The sequence below is a fragment of the Stegodyphus dumicola genome, chromosome 10 (genome assembly GCF_044657685.1).
Source record: "Stegodyphus dumicola isolate Sdum_Otavi_A_Nest chromosome 10, ASM4465768v1".
Classification (NCBI taxonomy): domain Eukaryota; kingdom Metazoa; phylum Arthropoda; class Arachnida; order Araneae; family Eresidae; genus Stegodyphus; species Stegodyphus dumicola.
This window is the reverse complement of record NC_140777.1, coordinates 131,805,501-131,830,855: the sequence shown is the minus strand read 5'-3', so window position 1 is coordinate 131,830,855 and position 25,355 is coordinate 131,805,501. Positions and strand designations below refer to the sequence as shown.

Genomic DNA, 25,355 nt, shown 5'->3' with positions numbered 1-25,355 from the left:
GTGTATTATATTATTCAATGTTAGATGTAATTTTTAACTTTTTCGTTCTTTTCAAAGTTAGCGATCTTCAACATATTCTGTATTTTAACTTATTTCATACATTTTCTAATCATATAAATGACTTGTATTTAATTTTAGACGTAACATTTCTAGCTTGTTCTGTACATTTTAACCTTCACACTATTTAATATACTTTAATTTTAAACTTGTTTATTACAATTTCCTAACATATACTTAACTTATTTAATTCTAGATGTAAATTTTAACTCCTTTTCTGTTTTTTATTGTTTTTAGTTTCCAACATACTCTGAGTTTTAACTAATTTGCTATATTTTCACACTACGTACATGACTTTTACTTCATTTCTCTCATACATTTTAACCTTCATAATTTCCAATATATAGTCCAAATTTTAACATAATTGCTATATTTTCACATGATATACCTGACTTTTATTTAATTTTAGGTGTAAATTTTAACTTCTTTTCTATATTTTAACGTTTTTAGTTTCCAACATACTAATTTGCTATATTTTTACACTATGTACATGACTTTCATTTAATTTATAGCTACTTTCATACGTTTTAAACTTCGTAATTTCAAATATACTTTACATTTTAGTTTAATTCCTATATTTTCTGACCATATATATGAGCTTTATTTCATTTTAGATGTAGTTTTTAACTTGTTTCGTACATTTTAAACCTTCGTAAATTTTGAATTTTAAACTTTAATTTTAAACATTTTACTTTAATTTTAAACTTGTTTATTACAATTTCCTACCATATACCTAACTTATTTAATTCTAGATGTAAATTTTAACTCCTTTTCTGTTTTTTATTGTTTTTAGTTTCCAACATACTAAGAATTTTAACTAATTTTTTATACTTTCACATGACTTTCATTTAATTTGTAACGACTTTCATACGTTTTAACACTGCTAATTTCGAACAGGCTCTTAATTTTAGCTTAATTCCTCTATTTTCTTGCCATGTATATGAGCTTTACTCAATTTTAGATATTATTTTTAACATGTTTCCTACATTTTATACCTTCGTAATTTTTAAAGTACTCTAATTTTGAACTTGTTTATTACATTTTCCTACCATACGCATGAACTTTACTTAATTTCAGATGTAATTTTCATACTTTTCTGACACTGGGTTTCTTTCTAGTTTCCAACATACTCTAAAATTTAATTCTGTTTTATAATTTTTGATTGTAATTGCGCTTGTGATTTTACTATTTCAGCTAAATTAACACGCTTAAATTTCTCAAACACAGAGATAGATTTCAATTAAGCATATTATTTTACAACCTTTAACTGTTATTCATATCCAATTCGTTGAATAGCCCTTACTTAATCCATATTTTATAGTACTATTTTAATTTGCCAATTCTACAATTTATCATTCTGTAGTACTCTTACCATGACTTATCCTACTACTTTACTTCATTATTAACTTCATTCGCATTTTCAAACTTTAAAATTTCCTGCGTATTCCGGCATTTCCTTTTAATTCTGAATACCCTTTATATCTGAATATATGTTTTTAAGCTCTTCAGTGTTACCAATGTTCAGTTTTGAATCTTGATTATCATTAAGCTAGTTTGATAGATTCCGAATATTTAGAATGAAATCTCAACTTTCATCCATAATTTTAGACCCATATTCATTCTTTCATGTACTCATACAAAATTCTTTCTTATTATTTTGAACGCTCAGTACCTCTTAATTCAGTAATTTGTACTAATTGAATGCATTCTACTTCACTTTAAATGTTTCGACTATGCAAATTTTCCTTTTATTACCTTTTCCTACACTAAGTATGGATATTTCTGCCTTCATGAATTTTACCCATTGGCTACGATTTCATCTCTTGAAAGTTTGTTTTATTGGTATACATTTATTTCTAACACATAGTACACATAGTGTTAACACATTTTTTTTATAACTTAGTCCAGTTCCAACTTAATTTCCCTAGACAATATCATATGTAGTCTGTTTTTTTTTTAATTTCTTAGACTAAAATGTTCTTTTCGCAAATGTCAGTTTGCATTAATTTATTTACCAATTTATTTTCTTATGAATGAAATACTGTAAAACACTACCATTCCTTTACACAACATATATCATTACCAATACACCTATATTTACAGAAGGAACCAAAGAGAGAAAGAGTAAGAGACATTTTACCCAAATCTCCACTATAATTTCGAATATTTTAACCTTCTTCATCACAAATACAGAACTTTCTTCTCACAATACGTATCATAGCAGTTAAACATGCCTTACTAATGCACATTTGATGAGGAATAACCCCTTTTCAATTCAAAATTACACCCAAATAAGTGTTATGTTTTCTTATAATTGTACATATATGTTTGCATTGTAGGAACTTTCTATCCATTTTTGAGAACTGTAATTTGCTAAATATTACCTCTTTCTGAGAGAAAAAAAACTCCAAACACCATATAAATCATTTAACTTTTCCTGTAGTATTACCACACTAGAGAATAACTATTTTAGAACTATTTTCTTAATATTAAGAACTAAATATGAAATAAGCATTTTTCACTGTAGAATATTTAAGGTTTTACCTAAATGAGGATATAACCTTTACCGAATTTAAGTTATTTATTCAGAATTCCCAACAAATGTTTAGAAAATGTGTTGATAGAAAGCAATATATTTACCTATATTTACCTAAGGTCATAACTAAGTCTATAACAGATTTTATCGGCTCCAGATTTACTATCAGTGAGAAAAACCTGAAGTTCACTTTATCTACCCTTGTGAATATACACAAAAAAGTCATGAATCATTCTGTAGTACAATTAGCATTTTACATACATTTAATACTAAATAATTTTAATTAACTTTCAATTAGGATTTTTAAAAGAAAAGCATATTTATGCGACATATTATTAAATTACTCCCAAGCGTTGTTGAGGAAAATGTAATTAAATATCCACATACACGTTAAGAAAATCCTACTCATTAGGAACATTAAAATCTTACCAATACTTTAAACGAAATGTAAAATATTGTAATGCATTAAAATAAAACCTGAGTAACAAATCATTTCCTATAATCTGTATGCGATTAAAAAGACTTTTCTTATAACTTATCAACTTTTAAGAAGTAAGAGTAAGGTAACGAACCAACGTTATTAGAAATGTTCCTTTATTTTCTAAATCTACCCTTTTGTAGTAACGAGAAAATTCAGTCATACTCCTATTTTATTTTTATGTAGGCATGCGCATTTCTTCTAACAGACAAAAATCTGAAAATATATCACTTTTCCAAAGATTACTTTCATCGGAAAAGGAAAATAATTTTACTTAAAAAATAGGATATCTTCTACTCAAAGAACTTGAAACAATCACGATCACATCTGTATGTAGCACTCAGTGATTTAGTTTCAAACCAAATTTTGATATTGTTTAATCATGCAAGCAACAATTTTCATCTTCGAGTTAAATTTTATACGACTGCAGCAGATTTTTCAATGGCTTTCATGCTCACATTGCGTAAAAGACTTCTAGTTTTGACTATTTTAATTTCTAATATTGAGAAATACATTGATTATTTTCAGAAAATGTCATTTCACAATCATACTTTACCACTCTGAAACTTTTGAATAACACTTTCTACCATAACGACAACCAGATACTATATTATTTTTTTACAAAAATATGAATATTTTTTTTCTAAATCCTCTTCTAGAGATACTAATAAATTCTGCTATAGAAAGAAGATTCAATTCCTATTATAACTCTATATACTATTTGCAAAGAGAAAAGACACTCTAGATGATAACATATCACCCATATATTTTTAAAAATTTAGAACAATTTCAGTAAGGCAAATTATCTACAGAGTTTTCAAATACGGATATATTTCTGAAAGAAACTGCCTAACATACCGCTCATTTACTTCTAAAACATTTAAGTAAAACCAATCAAGTCATAAAATATTTGAATTTTCCATAAGGTTTAGTACATCTATACAGTTATTTAATTCATGAACTACTAAATTTTGAAAATAATAAGAGAGAAAACATCACTATTTCAGAATTTAGGAAGAGATCTTCAATAATGAGAGTGAACATATACCGAACTTCATGCAAAATTTTTATCGTTTCATACCAAACATTTCACTATTTCGTAGATTCTAATAACATAGCCCAATATTTTTCAAAGAATATATATCATTTCACATTAACTAGAGAGTGCCATACGAGTTTAATTGCAGGTGCTTACTGAATGACACTAAAAATTTCAAGGAAAAAATCAAATATTTTTCATCTTTCATGAAAATCTGTGAATAACAATAATATTTCATAAGAGCTAGAAGACTTAGTGCAATGAAACAGTATCAAAAATAGAAAACTATTTTCAAAATTTGAATTCCCATTGAACATTTTAGATATTCTTATGTAAAGTTATACCCGAAGTTATATCAATTCAGTCGAACTTGAAGACCAATCAAATGTACTACGTGATTTTACACATTTCTGGTACTTTTTCCCGAAAATAGAAGTTTATATTTTTCATACGCAAACTATTACAACGAATTAATGACATTTTATACTGCACAAAACTATTTTAAGTTCCATATTCGAAGGACAGCATCCATAAATTTCACATAATACTACAGTTACACAATACAAACTATAAGAAAAGCTGAATAATCTATATTACATACAGAACAGAGACTACAATACTCAAGGACCTACTTAAAGAATACTTGAAACTTTTCAAAATTTTATATAATTCTATGCATATTTCATATATTAAGCACATTTCACGTTTTTAGAAATGTAGCATCACGCTTCCCAAGACAATGGCCAATGTATCCAACCTTATGAAAGTGAATCATCTAAAATAAGAAGGGGTAGTTTTATTATCTTCAACCGGTAAACAAGCGATTAGGGAAGTGAGGCCTTGTTAAACAAGGATATGTACATATCCTAGTAGTGGTAGTTTAACAGGCGTCACTTTCCTAATCACTTGACTTTGACTTTATTTTGTTGCAAGTAAAAATCAGACTGTGATATGTTTAACAAATATTATTACACACTAGTGAACGAAGTAAATTATTATCATTCATTTCTTGAACTGCACCAATTCTCAATTTCTGCTAAAAGGGGTATGCAAAGTAGTTTAGTCATTTTTATAATATTGTTATATGCTTACAGGTTCGTAATGGATTGAATACACAAAGAACGATGAAAGCTTGATGAAATTTATTTTTACGAAAACATTTCTCAGTTCTGAAACTTTTCACACAAAAGGACTTCTCAGTATGACTCAGTACAATCAGGAATTAACTCTTCAAACTAAAAACTCTGTTGAATTCAAGACAAAACGAGTTGGCCCGGTGATCTGTCAATAAACTGAACTCAAATATTCTGGGCTGAAAGTGGACGTTTATGTTCTCACCGGTCTTATATAGTTTTCCACCGTCTGCCGAGAAATTTCCATTATCTTCGAATTTCTCGAAATTACTGGAAGGCATACACAGTGACAGTAATATAGGATACAGTTACAATTACATAAGGATCGAACCATTATAGTTACACAGAAATTGGACCAAAATTCGCCTAGCCTGACGACTTGTAACGATTTCTCGCCAAATTTGGCGACAACAATTAGTCGCCAAATCCATCGCCAGCTATGTGTTATCTCGCGAATTTGGCGAAATACCCATTTATCTCAATGTTAAGTGGACTTTCCTGTAATGCTATTTTTCCGGTGATGTTTCGAATTCTAATGTCTCTCATGTTACGAGAGATACTACAATTTGCATATAATTTCATATCTTAATTACTGTATCTTTACAGTAAATTTAAAGTTTTAAAATTATGCTTTGACTACGCTAGCAATGAAAGCCATAGACTATTTTCTTGGATTTGCTTGGTTTTAAACAGTTAATATTCAAATATTTCCGTACAAGTAAAACTAAAAAAAGTGTTTCACAGTGGCATAAAGGGTTATAGAAGTGTCTTGAGTGTCTCTCCCCTTTCTTCTCTCCTTTCCCTATACGAAATGACCGGAAGTGCCGGAAGGCTCGAAACTCCAAAAACTGGATCCCGTGAGAATTCCGTGGGCGAGGGAAAAAAATCGCCCATTTTCACCGCCCTTCTTTCTTCTCTTCTCTAGGCTTTAAGAAATCCTTAAGCTGGCTTTATTTTTGTATTTTAGCGTATGGCAGCAGCCTTTTACTTTAATTCGCTGTCCTTCGAACAGCCTTTCTCTCTTGCCACGCGCTACTCACTTTGCTGGCTAGAATAAAAAGGATGATGGTTTAGCTGCTTAGTTTTTTTTTTTTTTTTTTTCTCCTTTTTTTCTAGGCACTTTTTTTTTTCTTTGCCTGCTTTACGAAGTAAACGTTTTCTTTTAGGGAAGATCCCTGCTAAATGCTGATTTTTTCTACCTTTCCCCCCCTCTTTTTCTGTATTCTTTTTAGTCGGGCTTTCTTCTGTGAAAACGAGATAAAAGGTTCCCAGGTAAAAAATGGTTTGGTTTTCCAAATGTTGTTTTAGGTTTATTCTCTTGGGCAATAAGGTTTTAAATATTACTTTAAATGCCATTTCGGTCTTATACTACGAGTTTTGTTTGCTTTTGTTGAGAGAGATGACAAGCATGAAGAACTTGTATATGTGTTGATGGATACTGTGTCTGGGTTGCTTTTACTTTACAGCTTTGTATAAGTGTCAAATAGTTGATGAAGGTTTCTTTTCTGTTCTTTTAGTTTTAGTTTTTAAAACGTTGTTTTTGGATCTTATAAAAGTGTTCGTAGTAGTTAAAATGTATAGTCCTTGTCCAAGTGACCATACATCTGTAATTTTAAATAACTTAAAATAATACCCGAATGTAAGGCCGGGTTAAGACTTTTAGAGTCCCTCCCTATAAGCGCAAAAAAGTTCCCACTTATATGTTCGCACCATTTTTTTTCTTCATTCCTTTTCCCTCTGGATTTGGACCAAAATTATATATTGATAGTGCATATATTTTTTATTCTTATTTATATGGTACAAAATTTTAAAACGTCTGAGAAATGTCGACGCCTTATTGCCTTAATCACTGTACCGTGTGGGAGGACTTACGAGAACTTTCCTAATGTTGCAAAATTACGCCATCAGCTTATGTACCTAATTTTCCTGACATTAGTAAATTGCTTTTAAGCTGCAAAATATAAAGAGTATATGAAATTTGCCATAATATAATTGTATGATCACAAATGTTGGAAGGTGTAAAAATTAAGTGAAACGGGCTATAAAACACTAAAAACTAAATTTATTTACTGCTAGTAAATTTGTTTAAAGGAAAAAGATTAAAATAACATGAAGCGTTGAGTGGAGAAAGGAACATCTTTCCATTCCCCCCCCCCATTATGGTCTCATATTTTTCTCTCACACTGAGTGCACCCAACACTGGCGCGGGGCAGTAATTCTAATTGCAGTTGCAATTACAACTAACCGTTTCCTGTATGAATAGCAAGTTTAAAAAGTAATTAAGGAAACAGGACAAGTACGTTATGTTTTTCATTCTTAGATATGTTATTTCAGTCTTGCTATCGCTGGAGGAACCTTTGACTCTTAAGTAAAGAAAGTTTAAAAAAAAAAAAAAAATTAAATGCTATCGCTGGAGGGACCTTAGACTCTTAAGTAAAGAAAGTTTACAAAAAAAAAAAAAAATTAAAATGCGTCTAGCAAATATATTTAGCAGTTGATTTCGATTAACTAATAATAGTAGTGATATATTTACTTAATTAGAATTTTCGGGGGAGGACTAATCAGTTCACAAATATTAGTTATTTAGAACATCCTGCGATTCTAAACCGCATTCAGTTTTAGAGTCATGTAAGATGTATGGGAAAAGAATGTGCCTTAAAATGGGTGGGGGAGGAGGAATGTGAAAGCTTTCAGATTTTAAATTACGCCCAAAGTGGCGTTTATTTAACGTTTTGTGTGTTACCTTTATTTATTAAATAGCAGGTTCTTCGCATTTAAATCATAACATTCAGTTCAACAGCATAATCACAAAATATTTAAAAAGAGCATATCTTTAGAATTTCCGATACATAATATCGCTCACTGGAGATAATTTTTTTAGTCCAGAAGGGCTGTTAATTTCGTTTTGGCATTTTGCGTTGAAAACTTTAAATGTCGGTTCACTTTTCAAATTGTTGCCACCAAATATTAGAGCCCTATATTATTTTAAATGAAATTAAATAAATAAGTACATGAATGTATGTATGCTTCTCGCATTGTGATAAAACAACGGTACGTAGAGCCATCAAATTTTGAATAACACGTAATCTTCCACAGAATATGGGCATCTGGAAGCTCTAATTTGGAATTTGAAATTTCCTTTATTATCGATTTCATATTTAGTAACACTTCAACGAATTTTTGATGAACAAACTCAATGATTTCAAAGCGACGCGCGAGGCTGTGTATAGGAAATTCTAAAGGTATTCTCATTTTAAAATTATTTTGCGGTATTGCTGTTGAATTGAATTTTATGGTTTAAATGCAAAGAACATTTAATAAGTAAAGGTAACGTTAAAAAAAAAGGCGTTTGGTAATGTAAAATCTAAAAGCTTTCAGATTTTTTTTTTTTTTTTTTTCTCCCCGTATAGTATTGCCATTGCTCGCTTTGAAATCATTGAGTTTGTTAATCAAAAATTCTTTTAATGTCTGACAAAACATGAAAAAGATAATAAAACAAATTCCATATTCCAAATTAGGGCTTCCAGATGCCCATATTCGGTGGAGGATTACGTTATTCAAAATTGGATCTCTAGGTAGCGTCGTTTTATCACGGTGCGAGAAACGTACATACATTTATGCTGATTCTTCATTATTTAATTTCTTTAAATATAATACAGTGCTATAATATTTGGTGGCAACAATTTGAGAAGTGAAACTCCTCTTTATAGTGGACGACGTAAAATGCCAAAACGAAATTAATAGCCCTTCTGGACAAATTCCCCGTTTTGAGCAAAAAAATACGAATTCACATATATTTTTATTTTTTACATAGTATTTATTCAACAGTGGTCCCTAACACAGATTGCCTGCGGACCGAAAGCACGATCACAGTACCGAAAAGTGTACTTTAATTGAATTTTAAATTTCGTTTACCAAATATTTTAAAGAAGAATTGAAGAAAATTTTATCTTTATCACGGACTCTATATGCTCATCAAACGAGTTGTTATTAATTTTCAAATGTGAGAAAAAGCTGTTCACGCATTCCCCAAAAAAGCGATTATTCTAAATGCTACAATTCGTAACTGAGCGTATTTATCTTTTAAGAAGTACCAATATAAGTTAATCAAATCTGTATTTTCAAATCTTGTTAAAACTGAATATTGAATAAAATTAATCTTCGAATATGATTTATATCGCAATGTAAATTAATGAGCTCCATTTATAGGTAGTCTGGTGTGCCATTAACGCTTGTTTTCAATATTAGTGTAAAGAATGTACAGGCGCGGTGAGATAGCTTCCCCGCAAAGCAGGTTTAGGGTTGCCATAAAATGGCAAGGGAAGGCAGTGTTGCCACATTTGGCGAAAAATCGCCCGTTTGGCGGTGTTTGACGACAAAATGGGCGGATGGAGAACCTTTTGGAACGAATTCTTACCGGTTTAGCCCAGAATGTTCTCGAAAGTGAGCCGACAACTATATAAACCCTGCTGGTCCGCAGTCGGAGAGTTTGCCTTGTCGAGAGGGCGAGAGTGTCTCGCATAGAGTGCGAGATTGTTAGTATCGAGTTGTTGTCTCGTCTAGCGAGTCAATTCCTGCGGAGTCGATCGAGTTGACAGCCGGGCAGCGAGTGCCGAGTGGGTCGTCGAGTGCACCGTAAGAGTCTGGTAGTGTATCGCGGTTAGTGCATCGTCCAGAGAGTCTGTTAAGTTCCGGGAACGACTGAACCGAAGAGCCGGGAGCTGTGCTCTGTCTGTCGTGGAGTGCATCGCGAGTTGTAGCGTGGAGAGTCTCGAGAGTACGTGTAGTTCCGAGAACGACTGAGCAGAATCGGGAGCTGTACTCTGGTGCTTTGTGGTGAAGCTGTCTCCACCGTTATTGCCTGACAGTGTGAAGCCTGTGTCGCTGATTGTTCCAGCTATTCATTCCAAATCCACAAGAACCGTACGTACGAACGTGAAGGAAGAAAATAACGTAACAACTGGTGTCGGAAAAATAACGCAACAATATTAATGAAAATAATGTAAACTCGGTCTTCAAATAATTAAAATCTTGTAAACTTGAGAGCACCGTATTTGTTGTTGTTACCAGTCTCACTTGTCTGAGAAAGGTCAGTATAAGCCCCCAACATTCATCGTGGCAAGGCGTCAAATGCTAATGCTCTTGGTGTCGGCAAAAGCCTTGAGTACCATATAGGGTTTATTTTAATTTTTCTAATAGTTATTTTTATTTTTGAATAAGCCTTTCTCATTTTGCACGTACGTCTCCTTTCGAGAATGTGTTTTCAGGATTGCGTTTTATGTGTTAAAAAAATAACTTAATAATTTTTTATTTTCTTTAAAGGTTTTTATTTCAATAGGAATATCAAAATTCAGCCTACCTTTTCTTCCCGGGATGACTGTACCTCCTTTGATGTTGAATCAGCATTCAATGAAAAACACCGTAACCACAGTAAAAGGCCACACGTAGACGAACACTAGAATATATTTAAAACAACGTTAAAAATTACAATTCAAATTTTATCTCTCATGAATACGTTGCTTACATGTCATGGAAGACATATATTTTATTTATCCGTCGCTCTTTCTTAGCGCGTTGTTTGAGAAGCGCTGAGTTGCAGTTTGCTTCTCACAAACGATAATTATGCGCGAAATTTTAAAGGCTCTGTTTTTAGCATTATGTAAATAAGGTAGAAACCATTATTTAAGCTGAAGTCTAGGTCACTTCACTAGACTAGCGTGTTCTGCCCTCCGGCCGGCCACGTTGTTGCTGCTAGTCTAAAAGGCCTTTCACACTGGGGTTATCTGAGCTAACGGAGCCAACTGACGTAGCCGACCCATCTCCAAAACCAGTTTTCCCCCCATAGGGCAACAAGTTGAAAAATCTGAACTGCATATAGCTGAGCTAGTCGACATATGGAACTGACTCCGTTAGCTCAGATAAACTGAATGGGTCTTAATTGTTATTCGGCCATATTGTTAACGTGCCTGCTAGTATGCGCTGGTGATCTTAAATAAGAGCCAACTCTGTTAGTTAATTCTGTGCGGCTTGGGATGGTTTATTTTAATTAGTATTAGATTGGTTTCTTGTTTTCTATCTCGAGTTAAAGCACAAGTGGAGGTTTATTGTAAGCCCGAGAGTGGGCCATCTATTAACTTATTTTGATTTGGAATAAAGGGTAAATTTAACCTTTCTTTGGATATCTTGCTTTTAAGAACTAGTGAATAGTCGCTATACAGTTCTTCAATAGTCTAATTCTCAAGGATTTCTAATTTAGGTAGGATATTATAATCATATAGGTAGGTGATAGACCGACTTTAGCTCGGATTCGCCTCCAATTTTAGGGAGTGTACCCCGGGGTGACGGGTCCGGTGGTTTCGCATCCATACCATCAACCTCTTGAGATGACTTTCGGCTTGCCGCATATTTAGATTGCCTACTGCTAAACAGACACTATACATTTACAAACATCTTGCCGTCTCCGGGATGCATCTCCATCTTCATCATGCCATCTCCGGGATTCGAGCCCGGGCCTTTCTGTATTGCAGTCATCGTCGCTAACCGCTATCTCGGTAGGGCGGCAGAACACCGTGTTTATAACAAATACATAACTTAAATGCATTTCCGAGTCACATGCAACCCGCGGAATGTTTGAGAGTACTGGTGTGCAATATTTTATTACTGGTACTTAATGCAACCCCCCCAAAAAAAACCTGCTTGTAGCTTGTAGTATGTAATTACATTGAAATAAAAATTTTTAACTATTTTACCCTTCTTTATGTCATTAGCGGGCATTCAAGGAAGGAAAAGATGTAAGATTGACTCTAACAATTTCAAAGAAATGCTTCCTAGTGGATAAGCAGAAAAATGTATCTTTACTCCAAAGTGAATTCATTCATTTCTTCATAAATGCCCGTACGAAATTCTTTTCGTTGCCCTCGATTTGAAATTTTTCTTTCCTTAACTCTTTTCCCTTTCTTCTGCCCTTTTGCTACAACTCACTTACGGTGATCATTAAGCTCCCAATCGTCTGCTTTTCATGTTTAGACGTTCCATTATTTATCACCGCCGCCCTTCCCTCTCCTCCTTCCTAAGCTGGAGTTAAAGCGATGGAACTCGGCTAACTAACTACAACCGCTTTGATTTATGCCGAAAAGAGTTACGAGAAAAGCAGGTTGAATGGAGTGTTTGCTCCGGTAAAGTTCGTCAAGCGATCAAAAGGATTGCGCGGTTGATTATTTTATGTGACCGGTGTCCCTTACTTCACCACCCCTCCCATTTGTAATTTATGATTTCGCCAATAGATTAAAAGAGGCAGTCTTTTTTTTTGGGGTGGGGGAGGGAAGGTCTTCAAAGTTTAGTGATGACAGTTATAAAAAGCAATCGTAAATAAAAATGTACTGTTGGGGTTTTATTTATATTTGTTGTCTTCTCTTTTCCTCAGGCAATTTCGTTTATAAGCACCAGGTGGCGATAGTTTAGATCTGTCTGCGGCTTTATTTCGAGGAATCGTGGTCTTTAAGCTTCTGGCTTTTCATCTCATTATTTTTTAAAAAAAGAACATTTTGTCACGTGATTGAATTCGCGTAAAAACACGTACGCTTTTAAGAGAACACTGACTTGTTTTCAATTAGATTTTTCGTTTAGTTTTAAATATTTTTTTCAGCGTGATTAAAAAAAGAACTAAATTTTGAAGTTAGTTTTTCTCTTGCATTTTAATCTTTGTCTTTAAGAAAGTTCGTTTTCGCGCAAAATAGTTAATTTTATGAAGAAATGAACGTCTCTAATTTTGTATTAAAATTTAATTTTTTTTAAATTAGTGTGCAATATATAATATTTTTAATCAAGAATTATTTAATTATTTAAATTCAGAATTTAACGCAAATTTGTACATAACTGTAATTTTCGATGAAGTAGTGCAGTAAAATCTAGAAAATAAAACGTCTGTAGAAAGAAAAAAACATACGTAGGAAACTCTGCAGAAATGGACGTTTCTAATTTTATATTAAAATTTAGATGTGTTTTCTTAATTAGCGTGCAACATGTATTTTAGTTAGGTATTATTTAAATATTTTAATTAAGGATTTAATGCGATTTTGTACATAATTAAAATGTTCTATGAACTAGTGCAGTAAAATCTAGAAAATAAAACATCTGTTGGAAGAAGATATACATGTAGGAAATTACACAGGGGAAAGGGAAAAAAAAAAAAAAATATATTAATATTGAAATCTGAAAGGTTTCAGGTTTTAAATTACGTCCAGAGGAACATTTTATTAAAATTTTGTGTCTTACATTTATTCAATTAATCACTTAAACCATAAAATTCAGATCAAGAGAAATATCGCAAAATAATTTTAAAATGAGCCTATCTTTAGAATTTCCGATACACAGTCTCGCGCTCTGGAAATAAAAATGTTTTTTCTGTACAACGTTGCCATTGCTGGCTTTGAAATACTTGAGTTTGTTAATCAAACAAAATATGAAATTGATCATAAAACAAATTCCAAATTTCAAATTAGGCTTCCAGATGCCCAAATTCGCAGGAGGATTACGATATTCAAAATTGGATGGCTTTAGGTACCACTGTTTCATCACAGTGCGAGAAACATACAACCATTTATGTAGATTCTTCATTATTTAATTTCTTTAAATATAATACCGGGCGATAATATTTGGTGGCAACAATTTGAAAAGTGAAACAACGCTTGTAGTGAATCAGCGCAAGATGCCAAAACGAAATTAATAGTCTAAAAAGTGACTAAAAAGTGAATTCGTAAAAATGTGTAAAATTTCAGTAACTTAATAAGTGTTACCATCAGTTTGAAAAGTCTGCTATGGAAAATTCCGTACTTCTTTCCTAACTTTATAGAATTGAAAATGTTTTGGGATTTTCGCATTTTCTTTGGCTGTACCTAACTACACAAATAAACTTGTAGAAATAAACATGTAGACTTTCATACGTAGCCAATTGAAAGTCTCATCAGATGCTGGATAGATAGATCCCAGAGAGACCGTTTGTTTGAAAGCAACATTTTGTATAGAAAATGAAATCCATAAAAATATTTTTCTGGTCATGATGAATTTTTTATTCTTTGGTCTTAAACTATAGAGTCATTAGATTTATCGACGCAGCAGAAAATGTACAATGCCGACGCTAGGATTTGAACTCTAGACATTCTAATTATGCGTTCGATGTACTTCCCGTTTTACAACAAAATTACCCCCAAAAAAAAAAAAAAAAAAAAGGTGAGAGAAAAATACTTTACAACATATAACTTTAATGACTTTTAAGTTTTTAAACTTAAAAGTCATTAAACTTTTTACTATTTATAGATATGCATTATTAAAATAAATGCGTTATAAATACGTTAAAATAAATACGTTCCACACCTTTCCTCGATTTGGAATTGTTCTTGTTGCACAGGATTTCGTAACGGGCCGGATTGTGCAATCAAGGGCCGGATTGTGCAATCAAGGGCCGCATTCGGCCCAGCTTGTACCCACCTCTGGTTTAAAATTTTATTCGAATTACTAGTAAAAAATTCAGAAAAAATCAAATATTATGTACAGTACATTTCCAATTATCCAAATTCCGACTATCCGAATCTCTGATTATCCGAACCGCTTTCAGAATTTAAGAAAAAGAGAGAGGGAAGAGACAGGATAAGATATGGATGACGTATCAGTTGTGGAATTAAGAAACATTCTTTTGAAAATTCCTGGATGTTCAGAAGTTAGTGCTGAGAATGGATGGTGTGTGATTCGTCAGACCCCGGGTTTCAAATTTTAAATGATGAACTTATTGAAAGTGTGAGAGAAGAAAATGTCGAGGAAGAAACTGACCTTTGTCAAGGTTGAAGCAAACACGGGACCATGAGCTAGTGAAGGGTCTGCCGGCCTTGAAACTGCGTCGATGTGGATGGAGCGTCATCCCGAGTGTGACCTCATGCAACTTATTGTCAAGCAAATACGCGCTCCCCGAAAACGGTCGAAGACAGTCAAACAACCTATTTTGACCGAGAGGTTCAGCAAGCTATGACTTTCAGCACTTGTAAATATCGCACTGTATGGTATATAACATGTATGTAAAAGTGTTGCCTTTTAATTTTTATTAATTAAAAACCTCTTTTTTTCTTTAAAAATAGTTCCCCCCCCCTCCAATATACAGTAATTTATTATGCGTAGACCTTTGCTTCGGAAAAAATCCACTTATCCGAATGTGGTCCGGTCCCAGTTGATTCGAATAATTGGAGCTCTACTGTATTTCGAAATTATAATATTTTAAGTATTTATTTTATTATTTGTAAGTCAAATATTATACATTTCGGAAAAAAAAAAAGAATTATTGTTAGTATTATGTTTCATTATGAATTTTAAATCAGTGGTTTAAACAAGTAAATCGATTTCAAAATTATTTATTTGCAACAAAAAACTTCGTTAAAAAATCGCTCGGCGTTTGTTGCCGCCAATCGCAACGAAAACGAGAGGTGCACAACTGGACGTTACGTCAGTCCTATATACAGAATTTCAACGCTATACGGCTACTCGTTTTTTGAGTTACGCGAGATATACGTATGTACGTAAGTACAGACTTCACGAAATGATGTCTTCTGAATCCATTTTAAATCTATTCCACAATCCGTTTTGGAAAAAGGCCTTATTCTGTCCTACGTACCAATGTCACGCAAAAACATCGATCAGATGGATTAGAGAGTGGCCAAAATGGATTATTTTCGTTAAAATACGATACCCGAAATTTTTTGCAATTACAAACAAAGTAACAAATAACGAGGAAATAACAGATAACGAGGGTGGGGAGAAAATATAATGATTAATATTAATAGCCAAAGGTTGGTGATAATCTTTAAGACATATTTGCAGATTATTCTATCGAAAATGGCAAATTAGTATTTATCTTTTTTTAAGTTATTGACACGAATGAAAAATTTGAATCGTTCCTATTTTCATGCATGAATTATATTCATAGTACATAGTAGTGAATGGATTTATTCAACTTACATAATTAAAATGCCTAAACAAATTCAAAGTATGAAAAGAAGATTGATTATTTTATATAGTTTTTATCGACGCTATATTGTGCACCACCCGGAAATATATCCCCGCGCCGCAAGGGCTTATTTCGAAAATGAAATAAGTTCCCATTTAATAACCCGAATTCTTTGCAGTTCGACGAACACGTCGGTGTTTCGTCAATTAAATGCGTCATTCTTTAGGAATCGTCTGCATCGAAGTCTATTGGAGATTTGAAGGAATTGGCGAGGGGAGGGAGGGGGTAGATGGGTGAGTAAACATTAGGGAAATAATAGGCAAATATTGGAATCGATTTTAGGTACGAATGAAGTACCCAATCGTAAAACGATGCTTGCGAAATTGTATTTATTTTGATAAACCTACTTGTATTTTATAACTTAATATTAAAACGTGTATACCCGAAAAAATTATTTGGGAGGAATAACGGAAATTAAATAGAGGTATTAGTTACTTTGTGTATTATTGGATGATTGCAGTGTGTCATTCTGTAGATTTATGAAGGTTTAAATTGCTTCTGCTTGAAATGAAGTGAAAATTTTTGTTCTATTTATTAAGTATGATGGATGAAAACTGTTAGAAGGAAGCGTTTGTAAAGGAAACAGCGGTTGAAGTGAAAGAGATGGGGTATTTTCAAGTGCCGGAGGCTGCAATTAATTTTGCATCGCTGATCAAAGTGGCTAAATATTCCTGTTATTTGCCGATAACCCGAGATATCTATAAGCTGTTTGAAGAAAATTTTTAACTTGTGTGTAAGCAAGTTCTGTTAGCGCTTATATTTGTTTCTATTGGATTTTGTACTGCTGCGTGCGTACGAGGTTGAATGCACACAGAACTGATGCTAATTTGATAAAATTTATTTTACCAAAAGACACATTTTAGAGTTTTGGAACTTTCTACATAAATACAGTTAGAAAGTATTTGTCTCGCCTTCTTAGCATGCCTTCGTGGTGTAATGGTCAGCACACTCGGCGCGTATTCGAGAGGTCCGTGGTTCACTTCAAACTACTAAGGACAGTGTAATGCAAAGCGCATCTAAAAGGCGAAGCTCTCACGGAGAACTCTCAATCCTCAGAACTTAACGCTGAACTAAACAATTGAGAGCTGGTGCTCTCTCTGGTCTGAGGATAGTTTTCCCTAGACCACCAAGAAATCTCTAGTACCTTTCATTTCTCGAATTTATTGCAAGGCATATGCGGTTAAAATTACATAAAGGATGTTTCAAAATTCACGGGTCATTTGTGCGATAAACTATTGCCAAACAAAAGAAAAGATAGCGTGACAGCAAACTGTTCACAGTTATTAAAAATAAAGCGCTACACAAAAGAACAACGCGTTTTAATTGTTGAGCAATGTTTGCAAAATAATGAAGATTCGGCAGCTACAGTTCTCAATTTTCGAACAAGATAAGGTCGGACTACTGATTTAACTTCATCAAATGTGAAAAGATGAATTGAAAAATCTAGATCTAGGATGACTGGATCAATTAGTGAGTGATCTTAAACTCTCTGGCCTTCTTTCAACAAGTCCTTCAACACAAAACATCGAAGCAGTTCTTGAGAGAGTGTTGCTGAGCGTTTTTCGTATTCTTATATGATGTTAAACTGTGCATTTTTTTGCTTTAGAAGTGGTTAAATTATGATATTCGCATGTTCCGGTTGAAGTTTTTATGCCTTTAGGTTATCTACATGCAAGAATTTTAAAATGATCAACAATTAAGAAGTGGCACTAGGCCTAACTAGACCGTCTTTTGTTTGCATTTGAAACTGTTTGTAGGATAGTGGGTTAAGTCAGTTGATGCATCAACTTCAGAGCCTTTTCCCCCAAGGGTTACAAAAAGTGAACTTTCAGTTTTGTTCACCGAAAATTTTGTCCTCTGGTCCGTTGGCCGAATTACTTGTTTTTGCGTACAAACACTAATTTTAATTTTTTAAAACTATTTTTAACTGCGTTTGGTATTTTACAATTTTTAATGCGGATGTTTTTAATTTTTATGTATTTCTGCCTTGTCGCGAAGTGAGAACCGAATTGATTGAATGAGAAATACATCTCTAATTGAAATTCGTGGAAAAAAGTTTAAATAAAGTGTAGCAAAACATGTGTATAATTTAATAGGCTGCACAAGGAAGTCATGTGGTGTACAGATCAATTTTTTTTCCTCTTAATTGTATCTCTGATGATGTTTCTAGTACATGTGATTTATAAAAAATATTACTAACGCATATTGTTTCATAGACATTAGCAGCACAACAGCTGTTAAAAGAACATGTTTTCTAACGCTTTATATTACATACCAAAGCGCAGAAGAATCATTTGCTCATTTGTGATGCAAAAATAAATGTTTTCCGATGTTAAGCTGAATAAATTAAAATAGAGAAGTTCGTATTATATGAGAGATGAGACAGACAGTATTATTATTTAAAAACTATACCTTGATTTCTTTTCCCCAAACCAAAGGCGCTGAACTCTTAAATAAGAATCGGTGTGTTGAATAGGCATCGATTTTTGCAGATTCGCGACTTTGGCGTGCTGCCGACAACAAGTTAAATTATTCATGAATTCATCCTTGATGTAAACTTTTTCTGAAATTTAGAAAACTTCGCGAAAATGAGCGAAATTGTTGTCAAAAGATTTTATTTTGCTCTGAATTTGTGAATGGTAGTCGGCTAACAATCGTGACCCCTCCCCCCCCAAAAAAAAAAATCACATATTTATCAGTGACTGATGTCTCGTCTTTCTTTCCTAATCTGAAAATCTCGTTATAAATATAGTAAAGGGGGGGGGGAAGAAAACGTGAAAGTTATTTTGGTGTGGGTGTTAGTGTAAACTTCCGGGATTTTCTTTTTGCCCTTATAATCTGAGAGGGCTAAAGGAAAAATAAAATATAGAAATAGCAATGGCAAAGGAAGCTTTGGTCAAGGAAACGGTTTTTTTTTTTTTTTTTTTTTTTTTTTTCTTCTTTTAAATCTTAAAACTTTTTTTTAACTAGTGTAAACTGCGGAAATCAAATTACTTATTAAAGCAAGATAATGTTACGTTCCGCGCAGATTAGATAGTCTGAGCAGCAGTTCTTCAAGAGTATCACGTGATACGAACATTAAGAACCAAAACGTAGTTTTGAAAAAAAAAGATTTATTTTCCTTTTCGTTTTTCGCGATCTGTGATGAATCAAGTGAACAAAATTTACATAAATTAAAAATCCAAGTTAATTTAACGAATTTAATTACACTTTAATTAATTAGAGTTTTCTTGAATTAAAACAGGAACGAAAACTGATGTTGAGTGAACGTTAATTATCTAACTAAGTAATATCAGATAATATGGATATAAAATTAATTTTTTAGGCGTGACTAATATATTGCTCTCTGATAAATTTGCCTTTTTTTTTAATGGCGACTAATTTTATCTCTCTGGGAAAGGAAGGGAGTAAAGAAAGGAAGGGAGTATTTTGAAATCCGTACTTAATCATAATAGTCATAGCGCGTTGCTGAATTTGTATGTAATTCTCGTAATTTTCCATAATTTATTAACTTTTCATATAATTTCTTAAACGGAATGAATATTTGTTCTGAGATTAAAATGAAAGAGATTTTTCGACTGTCATTGTAATATAGCATAGGATTTGGGGGAATGGATTCTGAAAGATTCCACATTTTAACGGTCGCTTTTCTGCGCTCTGGCTAAGCTCACAAACCACCAATCTGCTCTTGCACTCTTCCTAATCTTTTTGTTGTTGTTGCTGTCTTTTTAGCTTTATTATAAAGCATAATTTTCTTTGCACTTACGCTATATGCAATTCAACAGCAAAATTACAAAAATTTCAAAAGCAGCATATGTTTAGAACTACCGGTGGTGCGTTAAGTGTTGACATAATATTTTTTCTAAATTCGTTTTCATTTTTTTCTCAGTTCATCATATCAGTATTCAGTTTTCTTAGTAAGATGGCTTACAAAACTTTTTTTTTTGTCTGCTATGAATAAAGCTTTGTGTGTTATATATCTTCCGTATACTTAAAAGTGAAAAAAATATGTAATATAATACTATAAAAATATTTAAGATTTATATGATAAATTAAATACATTTTTAAGAAGTGTATCTATTCCTTTTAAATAGTTTAGTTTGTTAGTTAATAACAGACAGATTAACTATGAAAGAATAATATATTTCGTTTTTCCGAATGGCAACGGACTCGAATAAAAAGAAAACGTAAATTCGTGTTTCGAGATTAACAAGCCTTTTTGGGCTTTTAAAAAAAAAAAAAAAAACTCGTGGCATGTATTACAGATTTTTCTTGCAAATATATAGGCTGAGTAAATCGAGTAAACTTCAGATTATTTTTTTAATATTATAATTATTATGTTCATAATAGCTGTAAGTGAAAATGTGCCATATTTCCAAATTTTACTTTTCGTATCTTAATTCTGTTTTTCTTTTTTCTAGGTAAGAAATTAAATTTTATATGATTTGGTTCGAAAAATAGGTAAGAAAAATCTTTTAATAAAATGTGTTCTTTCATTTATTAAAACAAAGTGTAACAAATTTCTTTCAAACATTTATATGTGCAAAAATTATAATGGTGCTCTTCCTCTTCTGCATCTCTGTAAAAGCTATTGTTACTTACGTATTATCTCGTCGACCGTTGGTGGAAATTTAAACAATGATCGCCAGTAGTTACTGCGGAATTCTAAAGGAAGTGGTCATCCATAATTGGCTCAAAATTGCGCTACTTGGCCGGTCGGCGGGATAATATGTAGGTACACTCTGCACAAAAAAAAAAAAAAAAAAAAAAAAAAAAAAAAAAAAAAAAGCGGGGTGGACAGTTCTATATCTTCCGTTCTACTGGACCGATTAACGAAATTCAACTTGAATATTTCATATCTCGAAAGCGCGACTTATGATATATATTAGATTTATATATAGCCATTGTTCTAAAATTTATATTTTAACACAAAACCCGACACTTCCTGAAATTACATACTTACATACAGATTACATTATTTACATACAGATTTCAATTCTACAATTCAAAGTATGCCTAAATATTAAATTTTGTAAAGATTGGTGAGAAACTTGCTGCGAAATTCAAAAATTTATTTTAGTGCGCCTTCTTCAGTTTGCGCCAAGAATAATCCATTTGGCGAAATTCTTCATTTATAGTAACGTATTTTCCTTTCCCTTTCTTCACTATGCACGAGCGGAAAAAATGGTCCATCGTTCATTCTTTCAGATATATTTAACGAAGTGCGTGAAGCACATTTGGCATTATATTTCTTATAACAAATATGTCAAATTTTAAATCGTGCCAATACGTAAATTCACGTATATCTTAAATACAAAGCTCTAATTTTTTGCAGGTATGCCTAGAATATATGCAGATATGCCTACATCTACTTTATGGAATGGGACAATTTTTACAGGCTATAATTCAAAAAATTTTTAGAAAAAATTATAAAAATTACTAAAAAATACAAATTTTAAAAACAGAACAGAAAATATCTGCGAATTTTATGTAGATTGAAACTAGGTTTTGAACTGTGGTAAGAAGAAATCAGGTAAGTTTTTAAAATGTGATATTAATGAATACTAAGTTAAAATAACACTGAAGCTAAAATTTTAAGAGGTAATGTTTTAAAAACTACTCGTGCAATTTGTACAAAATTTGATACTTCTTGATATTTTGAATAGAATTATCGCAAAGTAGAACTGAAATATGGGGGGGGGGGGTGAAAAAAAAAAGAAAAAAAAAGTCGGTGTGTCATTTCAGAAAATGCTCGATTTTGTGTTAGAACAAACTATGTTGTTCATGTTCAGGAAAACTATGTATGTTGCTTATGTTTGAACAATGCTATATATAAATCTAATATAGATCTCAAGTTGCGCTTTGGAGACATGGAAAACGTAAGTTAAATTGTGTCAGTCAGCCCAATAGGAGTGGAGATATAGAACTCTCACCCCTTTTTTTTCGTGCAAGGTATATCTAATGGCTTTATTTAATAACAGATAATTGTTTTGATTTGTTTCCGAAACGACACTTCACATGTGAAATTTTTATTCTTTGTTTTTATAATGCGGACTTCAGTATTGTTAAAAAGAATTATAAGGTTTTTAGTTTAAGAGCTTAATTAGGTAGGAACAGTCGTAAGAAAAGTTTATTATTTGATACGGACGAATTTTCTCTGTTAAGTTTTTTAGTATACGATATTAGAAACGTTTTTGTTAGGCCAGAAATGGTCCTAATGCCTATGAAAAACTGCCGATTAATTAAAATCACGCGAAGAAAGTGTGTGTTATTAAGGAACAAAGTAAAGATATTTATTATTAAGAAGTACGTTTATTGATTTTAAATCTCTCTTATTGCTTAAGCAACGTATCGTTTTAAATTTTAAACATTAAGTTACAAGGATCAGGTATCAAGAAAGAGTATAATTACGGAGCACTTAAATACAAAACCTCTATATCCACATCATCAAAGAATTAAAATTTTCATCAAATAGAGGGTTCATTTAATACGGTAAAAAATTTGAAAAACTAAAATAAAAAGCTTTAAGAATAATGCCTTCGCATAGAAAAAAAAGAAGGTAAAAAGCACAGAAGGTCTTGTTAATTAAATTTATTGACGAAACATTTAAGGACCAGTATCAATTTTGAAAAAACAATCATCAGCAAATAAATTTTTTGGGGAGGGGGAATCTGAAATGTTTCAGATTTTAAATTACGTCCAAAGGGGCGTTTTTTTAACGTTTTGAGTGTTACCTTTATTTATTAAATATCATGTTCTTTGCACTTAAACCATAAAATTCAGTTCAAGAGCAATATCGCAAAATAATGTTAAATTAAGCATATTTTTAGAATTTCCGATATACACAGTCTCGCGAGCTGGAGATAAAAGTATTTTTTTTCTATATAACGTTGCCATTTCTCGCTTTTAAAGCATTGAGTTTGTAAATCAAAAATTCGTTAAAGTTTTACAAAATATAAAATCTATAATAAAACAAATTCCAAATTTGGGATTTCAGATGCCCATATTCGCAGTAGGATTTCGTCATTCAAAATTCGATGGCTCTATGTACCATTGTTTTATCACAATGCGAGAAATAGACAATCATTTATGCAGATTTTTCATTATTTAATTTCTTCAAATATAATGCAGGACTCTAACATTTTGTGGCAACAGTTTGAAAAGTGAACCGACGTTTATGAGTCCGACGCAAAATCGCAAAACGAAAACAATAGTCCTTCAGGGACAAAGCCCCTGGACTAAAAAGAAATAAAAGTATTAAGTTTCCTTTGATACTTTCATAATATACCTCTGGATGACTGTTAACTATGCGAGAAAGGAAGGCTACAAGTGTAATAGCATGCTGAATGACGGCATACTGGAAACTGACAAATTTGTAATGCCGCGTGGATAATAAATTCCCTCATAAACTACCTAATGTTTTAAAAAAGGAAAGCCTAAAATTATAGATTATTTTAAGGTTGTAAAGTTTGTTTTAAATAACGTGTTAATTCTTTCCTTCTGCATCTATTTCTTCCGTTAGTGATCACTAGAATGTAGTTTAGGTTGAGGTCAAATAACGAATTGTGGCACATCGCCTGAAAGCTGTTTATCCCTTAGATTCCAACTGTCTGCCCATATGGGTCTTCAGGAGTGATTTTTGTTATTTATTAGTGCGCTGTTATTTTAAAATAAGCACTTCAAGGGTATTTTTCTCCTTTCTGTCTTGCCTCGTAACCATGGTAACGATTGCTGCGGACAGTGCTGGAATATTCTGTGTTGCTAAATTCCCTTAATATGCGGTGATGACGACACGTGTTACGATGATAAATAAGGGGAGGGTTCTTGCGACCGTAAATCGTCTATTTGAAAGTAAGGTAGAAGCGATGGTAATTGCAACCACTTCAGTAACCAGCTGAAATTTGTCTGCAATATTGTTCATTAAATGTTTGGATGTGTTGGAGTCAGCAAACGGTCGCACTAGTTTTTGACAAAGTTAGTTATACTACAAGACGTAGCTTTTAACAAACCTTTTAGCTACTTTTTACTTTCTGTGTGTGTGTTTCCCTCAAAGATACTGGTATATCAACGAACAAAATTAGAATCACTGGCAGGGCTTAAACAGGCTGATAAGCACCAATCTGCTGCTTTCGATAGAGTAGAGTAAAAGTAAAGCTTAGAGTTTTAAATTTGTAGTTAGAGCGAAGACGAGAATTTGTCTGAAGCGCAGAAAGAGAAGTATAGTTGAATAGCTCATTAGACTGAATTCTAAAATAAAGGAAGTCAATAAAGTTAATAAAGGTGTATTTAATTTGCCAATAATTGAACACGGTATGTAGTAGGTACATCGTCGTCTTCGGAAACTACTAAAACGTCCCAGATGAAGCAATGATTATTTTAAGGCTTAGAAAAAGAATATCGTGTTCTTACTTGAAAGGGGAAAATATTCAGAATGGGATGATGGTAATTATTTTTAAAAATTTGCGATTATTATACTTTGCCTTGCCAAACTCTTTCTTTGCATTTAACGACGTGATTTATTATTGAGAGAAGTTTTCTCATTAAGAAAGTGGTTATCATTTTCTTGAACAATTCCATTCAGAATAGACGGCTGACGACTGAACGGTAAAATATCTGAACACCTTGACCCGTGTTCATAACCTGACGAACGGATTGGCTGCATTGGAATTTTCATAGCATTATCCGTGTATAATGTGAATACAGGCCAATTTCCATTAAAAAAAGTTATTTACGAAGACATGCCTCCCCTTGCGCATATAACCGTCATGTGCATATAACATAATCCAAATAATGAAATCCATTCCATTCAGAATCACAATTAGAGCTAAAGGCATCGAAAATTCACTCTGGAAGAACAATAAGTACCTTAATTATAATCTTCATTCTGAGCATGGGTATGTTAAGCGCATTCGCGGAAGCTCACTAATTTAAAAAAAAGTTTTAAAACATTTTTTTTGGGGGGGTATAGATATTCCTCAAATAAATGCATTTTATTTTGCTCATTCAAATGTTTAAGATTTTTTAAGACATCAAGGTATTCATTTTTTCTAATTTGCTGTTTT

The 25,355-nt window shown here is 32.4% G+C and overlaps 1 long non-coding RNA gene across 1 annotated transcript in view; it reads left to right on the top strand.

The window, feature by feature from the left end:
• The window catches only part of LOC146995107 (uncharacterized), a 709,494-nt gene extending 687,842 nt beyond the window's left edge, over positions 1–21,652 (top strand). The window contains exon 5 of the long non-coding RNA XR_015043546.1: positions 20,715–21,652. This is a non-coding gene — a long non-coding RNA (uncharacterized LOC146995107). The remainder of the gene's footprint in view (positions 1–20,714) is intronic.
• The last annotated feature ends 3,703 nt before the right edge of the window (positions 21,653–25,355 follow it).